Source organism: Pinus tabuliformis, chromosome 5_1 (assembly GCF_031772625.1).
Source record: "Pinus tabuliformis cultivar Carrire ecotype Pingquan chromosome 5_1, CPIR1, whole genome shotgun sequence".
Classification (NCBI taxonomy): Eukaryota; Viridiplantae; Streptophyta; class Pinopsida; order Pinales; family Pinaceae; genus Pinus; species Pinus tabuliformis.
The window spans coordinates 890,662,715-890,675,954 of record NC_142305.1 but is presented as its reverse complement, the minus strand read 5'-3'; positions in this window follow the sequence as shown (position 1 = coordinate 890,675,954).

Sequence of the window (13,240 nt, the reverse complement as noted above, 5' to 3'; positions counted from 1 at the left end):
CTGTTAGAGGAACTCCCAAATACTTGGAGGGAAGGGATTCTCTTTGAAAGCCTAGAATTCTGGAGACATTTCTCTGAATAGCAATATGGGTGTTAAAGCAAAAGATTTTTGATTTGGACAGATTGACTTCCATGCCTGTTGCCATAGCAAAATCATTCAAAATTTGTTTGTAAGAAAGAACTTCCTTAACTGATGGAATTCCTTGTAACATGGTATCATCTACAAATTGTTGATGGGTCAAAACTTGACCATTCTCCGAAAGTTGGAGTCCTTGAATTCTTCCCATTACTCTAGCATGCTTAATGGACCGCCCCAGCACTTCCATCATGAGGATAAAGAGAAAAGGAGAGAGTGGATATCCCTGTCTAAGTCCCATAGAAGGAATAAAAAGTTCAGATGGAGATCCATTAACTAAAATTGAAAAGCTGGATGAAGTCACCAGGGCCATGACCCATTTGACCCAATTATGATAAAAACCAAACGTTGTGAGCACTTTTTTGATGTATATCCAGTTCACTTTGTCATATGCTTTGGCTATGTCCAATTGCATTAATACCCGCTCTCTTATTACTTGTTAACGAGTGAGCCACCTCGTGAGCTTGAATTATATTATCCAGAATTGGTCTGCCTTCCACATAGCCAATTTGTTCCCCCAAGACAAGCGAGGGCAACAGGGGTTTGAGTCTGTTAGCCACCACCTTGGAAATTATCTTGTAAACTACATTCCATAAAGCAATGGGTCTATATCTCTCTCGCGTTTGAGCATTAACCTGTTTTGGAATAAGGGCTATAAAGGAGGTGTTGAGAGCTTTCAAGATGGTTTTGTTCCGCCTGGAATCTTTGACAACCTCTAAAATATCATTTTTTACAATATTCCAGCAGGCTTTGAAGAAATCCACATTGAATCCATCCAGACCTAGAGCCTTGCCATTTTGTATTTCCTTGAGGACCTCACTGACCTCCTTTTTAGTTACAGTGTTGTTGAGAGTACAATTATCCTCTCTGGAAACCAGTTTAGGGATATGTTTAATTAAGTCCTTGATGAAAGGTTCTCTAACTAAAAATTTTTCCTTGGCAATTTCAAGAAAGTGCTTTACTAACACTGCTTCTATCTCCCCATGGGATTGATGAATCTAGCCCTCCTCGTCCTTGATCAAATAGATTCTATTGTGAGCTCTGTTTGCAATGGTGGATTTGTGGAAAATTTTGGTGTTACGTTCTCCTTCTTTTAGCCATAGAACCCTATATTTTTGTTTCCAAAAAATTTCCTCTTGTTTACACAACGTGTCCCATTCTTGATGATGTTTCTCTACTAGATCATTTTTGTCTTTATCAAATCCATCCTTGATCAAATCTTGATTGAGCTCTAGGATTTTGTTTTCCACAATTTTCTTACTCGTAAAAATATTGCCAAATTCCTTCTTGTTCCAATCCTTTAGCTTCAGCTTGATGTGTTTTAATCTTTTATGTAGCAGGAACATAGTTGATCCCTGAAACTGCAAGTCCTCCGCCCACCATTTTTCAATGTTGCTGATGAATTCTAGGTGTGAAAGCCAAATATTTTCAAACCTGAACGGTTTGTTTCTTGGGGTGCCAATGCCCTTAATCTCCATTTGAATTGGCCAGTGATCTGAGCCTCCAAAAGGAAGAATTCCTGCTATTATTTCCTTGTCTAAAAGCATGAGATCCTCAGAGATCATGAATCTATCTAGCTTGGAAGCTACCTGGGAATCCCCTCCTCTTTTATTGTTCCATGTACATAGACCATTGTTTGTCTCAATGTCCACAAGCTTCATGTTTTCTAAAAATATTTGGAAGGTTGTGGAATCTTTATTTAGAGCTCTTGTACCCCCTTTTTTCTCCGAGAGAGATCTAATCATATTGAAGTCTCCTCCTATAACCCATGGTAGCCCTGCATGTCTGGTTCGGAGATCCACCAAGGAATCAATAAACCTGATTTTGTCATCTAACCTTTGAGGGCCATAAACATTTGTTACTAGATAAGTGTCCCTGTCTCCTACAGGTTGTATAACAATTGATAAATAATTCCTTGATGCCTCCGCATCAACTATTCCTATTTTTTTGGGATTCTAGAGGGTGAGGATACCCCCTGCTGAATTTTCTGCTTTGACTTCTAGAAACTAAAATCTGCTGAGCCATTTACTATGGATTTTCCTTAACTTTTGAATGGAGCACTTCGTTTCTTGGACAAAAATTATATCTGGAGCTGCCTGTTTCATTCTGTTATTCAACAATCTCTATTTTCTCTTTCTACCTAGACCTTTGATATTCCAAGTTGTGAACTTCATAATTACAGATTGGTAAAGGAGTAACCGGTTAGATCTTTCATCTTACCTGAGTCTACCATGAGCTTACCACATTCCATCAGTAGCTCATTCTACTTTTTTCGGCCTCTTTTTTTCCTGGGTTTCTTGGTGCTAACCCTGGAGTTGTTTTTACTTCTTTCACTCCTTGGTTACCCTATCTTTCAATGTTGTTTACTTCTTCTGTGCCCTTTGTTTGAGTTTTCCATAAGAACAATTGCTTTAGTCATTGCATTCTTCTTATGGTAGAGATTATACCCCACCAGTTGTTCCCTTACTCAAGAACCCTTCTAGATCTAGGTTTTCTCTATCAAGAATCTCCTGTAGCTCATTATCCTCCATTTCCATCTCGCACTGGGTCATTTCCTGATCCATTTCTATTTCTGATTCACTCATCATGATCCCTTTCTATTTTTCATTTACCTATTCCTGATCATGTTCTTCTTCCCTCTCCTTCTTATCATAACCCTCCTTCATTACTTGATCTTCAACTGTTGTTTCTTGCTCCTCTCCAAGAACTTGGAACTGATTCGGCCTAACCTTTTGTCCTTCACTTTGGTGCTGCTTTGGCCATTTTTTGTCGTTTTTTCCTTTGTGAAAGCTATCTGTGTCTTTCATTTGTTCTCTGCTTTACTGAGAGGGCGGTCTCTTAGAAAGTGCCCGTGTTCATGACATTTATGACATCTAAATGGAATATGCTCATAGTCAACTGTCTACACCCATTCCTCATCAAAAACCTCCAAGATGACCTCGTCCGGAAGAGCTCCAAATAGATCCATCTCTACACAGATCCTAGCAAAGGAGGTATATTTTCCCCTCCTTGTGGCTTTAGAAGTTTTGACATACCTTCCTAATTTATTGCCTATGGCAGTTAGCGATTCTATTTGCCAATAATCCAGAGGTAGAGAATAGAGTCTTACCCAAACCGGGACTGAAGTAAAAGTTTCCAGCTTCAGTACGAATTTCATCATCCACGGCCACATATAGAGCCCTGCTGCTACATAGAAATCAGGCCCGCCTTCAAACACTCTGTCTTTATCTTCAATATTTGTAAACACCACGGTGAAGAATCCCTTGGATCCTATATGAAGATCAATGCTCCCTTTAAGCTTCCAGTGGTATCTGATCCAAGTTTCTAAAGCCTTTTCAGTGGGCCATAGTCCCATGAATTTGCATATGATTGCATAGGTCTGCATGTGCGCCCTGTGCGCCTGCAACACTGGGTGATTTAAAACTACTCTGGGAGTGATTTCAAATTTGGGTTTGCACGGTCCCTTTTGTTTTATGTCTTTTGTTCCCTGTTTTTTTTCATTTTCCTCCTGTTGAAGCCTCGAAAATCGCTGCAACAACATGGGGGATGACCACTCGGTCCGGACCTTAAAGCAACTCCTTTTCTGTTTGGAATGGTGGTTCCGACTGGTTCAACTAGGTCCAGTTACCTTCTCTCAATCTCCAATGGCTTTAAAATATGACTTTCATTCACCAATGGAAAAGAGACATCAGATCATTCTTCTTGCTGATCAGGTAAGGAAGTGATCCTTAAGCTGATTTAGGGCTCAGCTAATCCATAACTAAAGTTTGCCTCTTTGGAAAGAGGACTTAAAAGAATGCATGAATTAATCTAAATGCAAACTTATGCTAAGATGCAAGCAAAAGGAACTATCTTGATTCTATCTTAATTAGGCAGATATAGATCTAACCTAACCAAGAGCAGGTATTTATAATATTGGGATTAAAATGTGTCATTTATAATGAATATCAAGTCAATGAAGTAGTTCAATTAACTGACATTATGGATACCAAACACATCCTATTGAGACCCTTTAACTGAAATAATCAATCAACAACACTCAGAAAGTAGTTCACAAAATGGTATTGATCATTTAATCAGTAACTTGAATAATTAAGCAATAATATGCGAAAGAAGTTCACAACATATCACTATCTATTCATCCAATATTAAAAGACATATTTGTGAGTAAATAGTTACTCAGAAATCAGAGTTCGGCCCATAAGAGCAGAGATAAATAACAACAAAAGCAGAAGCAAATTACCCATACTGACAAAAGTGCACAAATATGTAAGCAAATTGACACCATTCATGTTATCATAAAATCAAACCAGCATTTAAAACAATAGTATTCGAAATACCAGTTTATTAAATCCATTTCTCTAGCTCCGGTCTCTAATAGTCCTTTACAATGCCTGGGCTTCTTCTTTCAAAAGCAGAGCTACAATAGTGCAAACTCTGTTCATTATACATAACTCAGGATGTAAAGAAAAACCTCAATAATCTCCAGATCTGAGATTCTACTCCTCCCACCTACAACTATAAATCCCTATTACAAAAGTGCTTCTAGAATTTCAGAATTGCAGAGGAGAGCCGCCCCTTTACATTCTGCAATCTGCTATTTATAATATTTGCAAAGGAATTCCTGAGATGAATGTTTGCTGGAGAGAAATCTGTCCAATCCAATTTTATTTGCTCAAAATTCCAATCTTTAATTGTTGGAGCATTCTCATTGATTGAGATCTTTTCTCCATATCTCTTCTACTATTTTCCTGCAAAAAGAAATCAAAATAAATTAAAATGCAATCAATAAAACAAAATATCATTTCTGGCATTTAAGACAAATCTAATCAAATTCTATTTAAATAAATCATTGAAAATAAAATATAAACTCTCTATTGATGCCTGGGATGGTTTAATTGGCCAAGGATTTTATTGATGAGCGAATCTGCAATTAGAAGAGGCTTGGACAAATGAAAATGCAGAAAATAACTCAGAAAATTGGTTTTATTTTTAGAAATTCCGAGCTTGATCTTTTGCATGATTTTTGATTCAATTAATGACCAAATCTATCAGTGCAACCTCCTCAGAAATGTTTTCCTTGGTTTTATCTTTCCAATGAACCGTCCTGGGCCTCATTTGGCCGAGTAAAACTCAATCTATGGGCCTCCAAAGTTGATGAGTGAATTCTGGCGCAATTCTGGGATTTCTATTACTAAGCTAAAAATAAAAAATAAAAATTAATTAAAAATCTAATCCTAAATTAGACTCTAATTACCTAATAATTACTTCTAATTTATTTGTTAATTATAAGCTAAACTAATTAATTAATAAACTATATATTAATTAATATCCAAGTAACTAAAATATTAATTATTCATAAACTAATTAATATAAATAATATTTAAATTTAAATTTAATTAAAATAATTATATATATTAATTACATTAAATACTAAATATTATTAAAAATATTAATTAACCTACCACTCTATTCCTACCTTTAACTCATTTCATTTGTTCCACTCATTTCACTCATACGTATGAGTGTTGAATAAAACAAAACTTACATGAAACCTAGCGTAATGCTCCCTTGGTTAATGCCATGTTGGCTTATTGGGCCATCGCATATCTGCGATCGGGGAAGGAGGCCATCAGTTTTTAAGAAAATGCATTGTTTGAAACTTGCGATGCGATCCGACAAAATCTTTTTATTTTATACATTAAATTTTTTGTTTTGATTATATTAAAATAATTTAATAAATATTATATTAATAATAGTCATTAATTATTTTAACTTTTAACATGTACGTATGTATATATTTCAAAATGCATGAAAAATAAACCAAAAGTTAATTAAACCGAAGTTAAAACCTTTCGCGCATTGCCCTCATCGCATGTGTCTTTTTTGGTTTAAGTGTTCGTTTAAGAAATATGTGATAAGAATTATGCGAGAGATATGTTTTGCAATATGAGATTTCATCGCATCGTATGAAGGGTTAAGTTGGATTGCTATATGCGATGTAATATATATATATATATATATATAATTTTATTTTAATTAAATTAATCATATTAATTAATTAATTCAAAATTTAATATTAAATATCAATTTTTATTTTTGGTTTTATTTTAATGAAATTAGTTATGAAATTTTCTAAACTACAGCCATTCCGAAAATAAATAAAAAGAATAAAAATAACATTTTTAACCCAGACTAGATAAATGATGGGACTTCAAAGGAGTACCATTTTCAAACCAGTTGACCAAATAAGGCGAAACAAGCGTCAATAGGAAGCTTATAAAAAATTGATTCTAACAAAACAATCAAAACAAGAATCCAAAGAAAACGAAAAATTAACAATCGCGTAGGACAATCAAATAAAATAAAAATGTTAAAAGGTGCTTAGCCAAAAAAATTTATAGAAAGGGTCCCCATTATTTGAAGTGAAGACATCAATAATGGGGGGTTGTGTTTTTACCACAACAATGGCGACACACGGGAGAAGAACCAGTTATCTCTGTTTGATATGAATAAGATTTTCCTAAAATTAAAGTAAAAAAAAATTAAAGAAGAGAGAATTATGCTTGACATGCTCGACTAGGTTCATTAGTCTGAATAAAAGCAAGAATCATCTAACTGTAATTTTTCTTAAAATTTCTCATAAATTAAAATATTTAAAAACTCTATATCAGTCTTCAATTAGTTGTAGAGATAAAGCAGGGGTCACTTTATAGCTTAGCTTTTAAAATATAATCATTTGTCACAAGTAGAGCCACTGCTACTAGCAAACATCTATAGTCTCGACAGGGTTACCTTTTAATCATCAATGATTCAGAATCCCATCTTTTCAAGAATTATTGACCTAGAGATAGATCCATTTATATATTTTTATTTATTTATTTATTTATTTATTATTATTTTTAGTTCCTAAAAACCATTGTCCTGGTTTGGTAGCCAGATAGTTGACAATGCTATTCACTGGTTATAATTGGACTGAACAAGCTGGCTCGTGATGAGACCCCTTGTCTTATATTGTTTGCAATCATAAGCCATTACCCTGGTTTGTTTAGCAATGTTGGTAATGTCAGCCTATTTTTCCCCCATGATCATGGTAAGCAGGCTCATGATGAGACCTCTTATCTTTTAAGTTTAAATATATTTCTGAATCACACTCTAGAAAAATAAGACTTTCTGAGACAGGGAGAATCATTGACTCCTTAAGAGTTAAGAATGGCAATTTTAGAGTTTAAGGTGATTTTGCTGTAAAGTGTCTTTACTTGGTTAAAAATAAATTTTCTTGACTGATAATAGAACTTCAAAAGATCCTAATAAAATTTTGAAATCTCAAAATGATTACAATTTTGATGAAAAAAAAATTTCTCCAGATTTTATGATACTTTTCCAACTTCTCTTGACTGGTAATCTCTTCCTTAAGTATGTCCACCTTTATAATAAGAAAATCAAACTTTACTAAGAGATTTAATAAAAAGCTAATAGCTGACTATTAACAATTTTTCCCCATGTATGTTGACTATTGTTAGGTAACAAGAAGGCCTTCCATATAAATCATGGAAAAATTACCAAAATCAAAACTGGAAACCAAAGGAAAAGAATTCTTATGCTAAAATGAGAAAGAAATCAACAAACAAAAATAAAAATGAAGAAATTTTTAAAAATGCAAAGGAAAATCGAAGTTTCGCAAGATAAACTCAAACAAGAATGTTTATACCAACGTCTCAACAATATGAAGAAAGAAAATAATCGTGTAATCAATCCTTCTTATGTCGAGATTTAGAAAAATCATACCTTGCAAGGTTGTAACTGTTTTAGGCTTTTTAGATAGCAGTGATGATAAAATTCAGCCACAATGAAAATTTCCTGTCTGATATCAATCTTCTTGTTTCAAAGCATCAACTTAATCATTTTTTAATAAAAAGAATGCTTAGAGAAACAAGCTAAAGGTTTCGAAACTTCCTGGTGTAGCTGTTTCAATGAGGATTATCGCTGCTTCTTGAAATTAAGCCAAGAGAAAAGTATGGACTTCGAAAATATGATCTGGCGGAGGAATGGAAGCATTTATGAAGAGCTGCAAAACAGATTTATATATCAGAAAATCAAAACGGAAACTTAAAGTAAAGGAAATGGAAATTAATGAAAGTGGGTTCATGAATCTTACCATTGGATAATTGCTTTTGATCTTACCTGAAAGGTATCAGTTTCTCCAAACTAGCTGACTTCTTATTAACATTAAAAACTTGAAGAAGTCAAACTAACCAAAGTCCTATAACCCAAAATCATTATTTATTTTATCTAAACTAAAGCAAGCAGTAAAATGCAAAAAATGGAATGCTTAATGTTCAAGGGAAAACAAATGCATCAGAAATGAGAATGGAAATTTGCAGTAATGACTGTTTCTCAAAATATTATAAGTTCATATAAACTCCATGATTTTGTAAATTGTCCAAAATCAAGACCAATTCCAAAATAATAAAATTTAAATATGAAAATAGAGATGCCTTGAATTCCATATTTAATTATGGAATTATATATTTGAAACTGAAATATATGAGAAATCGAAATGATTTAGATATACTGCAAATTGGTGATTAGTTTCTTTTTTACCATAGTGGTTACCCAAGCTCGCTTTTTAAAATAACAGATCGCCATATTAGATAATTCGCATCATATGTTTCTTCACCATGCTTCGAGTTTAATATGCAAGACTTCACTCTTGTTGCTATGCCATATATCGATTAAATGTCAATGGCTTAGAGGCATGCATTGGAAACTATTGCATCGGAGGCTGCGATGGCAAGTTGCCGATAAGACTAGGCGATGAGAACATGTGCAATGAAATGAAGCGATCGCATCATTAAAGATATATTGTATTGGGGATCGGAGAATATTTAAATTGTGCTTCCCACATTGCACATCGCACATCGCAGAGTCGGAAGTGTGATGTGAGCATAAATATAAATGCGATGAAGCGATTGCGATATCGGCGATGCGATTGATGACATGTCTAATCGGTGATCAGCAATCTTAAGCACATGAAGTAACAATTCTCGATGCACCGATATGCGATGAAGAATGGATCCGATAATTTTATGATGAAAATTTAGTAACATATTGGATTCGAGACATTGCCCTTTAAAATTATGCCCCTACTTTTATTGCGATTGGATGGACGTGATATTTTATAAGCTTGATTTGAATTCATGTCGGGTCCGGAATTATGTGGTCATCGCAATATCGGTAAAGCCATTTATTGGAGATCGGGCATTTATGATAATGGAAGTATGTTCAATTGTAAACCTCCGATATGTGAAATGCGAAATGGATGATGTGATTGACGAAGATGAGCGGACTGAGGATATTGCAAACATTTTCACTGAAGTATCAACAATACGAAAATCAAGTTGAACGCTATGATATTGCTTGACATTTCAATTGGGTTTTCTGATGGTTGAAAGCAAAGTTAAAAATGTTCAAATTCTAATGAATCAAAAATAAAATTTCCCTGAACCTGTTGCAAATTTAAAATGGGTTTGCTGCTTACTTCAAGTTTAAAAAAAACAAATGAAAATCTGTAAATAAAACAGAACAAGAATAAAAAATAAACTAAGGAAAAGAGAAACTTAATAAGAGATGAGAACGAGCTTGTAAATGCATACCTTGAAGGAAAATGTTTGCAGATCTTACCTCACAAATCTTCAAATCTTTCCTTGAATTTATCAAAATTCTGACTTCGTTCAACATCATCTTATTATTTATTCTAAATCGAAGTGTGCAATCAGCCTAAATAAAATCTGTTTATTCATGTTCAGGAAATCTAAAATTTACCGGAAATAAATATGATAATAGTCTTCCCTTTTGAATTGAAACAACAATTTATTACCTCTGCTCATTCCGAATTAATCTTGAGAAAAATATGTATTGTTATAGTGATTGTTCAATAATGCCTTCAGTAAATAAATATGATGGATTTTACAACATCAGATAATAAACTAAAGGACCGAATGGGATAAAGCCACTAATTGTGGAAGAATATCAACACAGATTTAGATGTGTGCCAGGTGCATATTCTGTCAATACATTATTCGAAATAGGCAGAGATGTATTCATGGGTAGAGGTATTGCTGCAAGAGATTTTGATTTAAAAATGGGAAGGAAGAATTAGAAATTTTCTGATGAGAGGCAAATATTTCCTTGAACATGTATATAATATGAGAAGGGTTAATTGCTTCCTTTATTTTTAATCTGCAGAACTATTAAAAATAAATTAACTACATTAACTCTACTCCTATTCTAACCATATACATGAAAATGACTAGGTATAGTCATATTTCCAATGTAACCATTTTCTCATTTTAATCCCTGCATGTATGTACAATTCAAATGTTAGTAATAAAAATAGAAATCTTATTGAACTAAGAAAATTAAATCTATAAGTAGAATGTACAACTATTGCTAGAAGTTTGTTTAAAATCTCCTTCTCATGAAATTTTCTTTCCAATTGAGTACCAATTGGATCATAGGAATTTGGATGGATTTCTATTAATAATTGGGAAATGTTCAAAGGAAGAAATGACAAGCCAGATTGAGGATATGAATTTTTAGATTCAAAGGCCTGGAAGAAACTGTTAGTGTTACGTGTAAATGTTAAGCTATTGACAATTTTCCATGAAGGAAAAGTTTCCAAATATTTTTCAAATGAATTAATGAAAAATGGATGGAAATCTTTCAAATGAAATAGAAGATTGTTAATTAAATTGAATTATTGGCAAACTTCTAAAACTACATTCCCTTGTTGATATTGCCTTTGAGAAGATTGAAGCTTTTGATAAAACATTAGCAGTGATTGAAATTGATATTCAAATTGAAATAGCTTTTGATGCTCTTGATTACAATATAAAACTTCAATGTTCCAACAGGGCAATGCATCAATTGAATGTTTGATAGTAAAGTGTTCAATATGCCAGCGTAATGTATCAAAAATCTGAAAATTAAAGTCTGAAAATAAATCTGATTTTATACAACATAAGTGAGGAAACAAAAATAAAATGAAATCACTATTTGTACAACTAATGTTACAGCACAATTGTGATCGTTTTGAAATAATTTCTCTTTCACAAGGATTGACCGGAATTATGGAATTTGAGTAATTTCGAATTCCAACTTGTGAATTAGAAAGAGAATTATGATTATGAACAGGAATGAAAGATTGATCATGATATGAATCATAAATCGAAATATTTTCTTGCATAGTGAAATCATGAAGATAATTTTCTGCTCTAGAATGAGGATTGGTTGGAATAATTTCTAAATTAAAATGTCCCTCATTCTCAAATGTTACTTGAAGTTTCTGATGATTTTCTCAAGAAAAATCAGCATCTTCAATGTCAGAGTAATTATCATAAATGATTTCACAAGATTCTCTAGATTTCCCTTCAATCTCATCCAATATATCAAAACAAGGAGGGACAAGAATTTGATGTTCATCAATGGCAAAAGAATGATCATTAATTGCTTTTCTATCTTGATAAAAACTTAATGGTAATTCATTTAGATCATCCTCTTTAATTTCTGAAATATCATTAATATCAAGAGAGGAAAAATTACCATCATTAAAAATATCAAGATAAAGGGAAAAATGTGAATCTGAAATAATGCATTTAACAATGTCTCTGTTTGAGAATTCTTGTACATTATGTTCATTGTAAATTTCAAATTCCAGATTATTCCTTTGTGTGCTCATGCTTTTTTGAAGAAGGTTGCTTTGCTGCCCTGATTTCGGCATTTGCTCATCATGGAAAGATTCAGAAATTTGTACAGCTGTTTGCATTTTATTATTTACTTTGACTGCTACTTGCATTTGCTGATTTCCAATCTGATTTTTTGAATTTACCTCAAAGTAGCTTTCAGATTTCAAGGCAGTTCTTTCTCCAAAATTGCTGCTATTGTCTTCTTGTATTTGATCAGAAATATTTTCCAAGCTTTGTGAAACCTCTTCATCACAATTTATTTCCACATCCGAATAGGATTTATCATTTATATTGGAAGGGGATGGAACAAAGCTTGAACTAATTTCATATGGATTGGGAATAGGAGGAATAGAATAATTATGTTCAAACCAACCTAGTGATTCTTCTTTCATAGGTTCATCTTCGACATTAAATTTTAAACAATTCAAATGAAATCGAATATTAAAATCTCTAACAGACTCATTTTCATTACATAGATATTCAATTTCATCACATACCTGATCATAATCATAACGGTAAAATTTACAAACGAAAATTGTAACAAATTGATCTCAACTGTGAATTGAGGCAACCGGAAGAGTCCTACACTAGTTTCTGGTTTATGCCACAAATGTGAGAGTGAAAATTCTGCATAAGATGCCTTCATCAATTCCTTGAAAATCATAATTTGAAATATTGTGAATAAATTGAAGGACATGATTAAAAGCAGAAGAATTTCACTTACCATTGAATTTTATCTGAGACAAGAGACTTACCACTTTGGGTGGAGTATTGGAAGATGCACGTCCATGGATACAACTCCAAATTGGAAGTTTAAGAGGAGCCATCGTGATTAAATAGAATGTTAAAATTGAAAAGACTCCAACAGACAACAAGTTTCAGGCCCTCCTTCTAGCGCCATTATGTTGAAGCCTCGAAAATCAACAACATGGGGGATGACCACCCAGTCCGGACCTTAAAGCAGCTCCTTTTTCGTTTGGAATGGTGGTTCCGACTGGTTCAACTAGGTCTAGTTACATTCTCTCAATCTCCAATGGCTTTAAAATATGACTTTCATTCACCAATGGAAAAGAGACATCAGATCGTCCTTCTTGCTGATCAGGCAAGGAAGTGATCCTTAAGCTGATTTAGGGCTCAGCCAATCCATAACTAAAGTTTGCCTCTTTGGAAAGAGGACTTAAAAGAATGCAGGAATTAATCTAAATGCAAACTTATGCTAAGATGCAAGCAAAATGAACTATCTTAATTCTATCTTAATTAGGCAGATATAGATCTAACCTAACCAAGAGCAGGTATTTATAATATTGGGATTAAAATGTGTCGTTTATAATGAATATCAAGTTAATGAAGTAATTTAA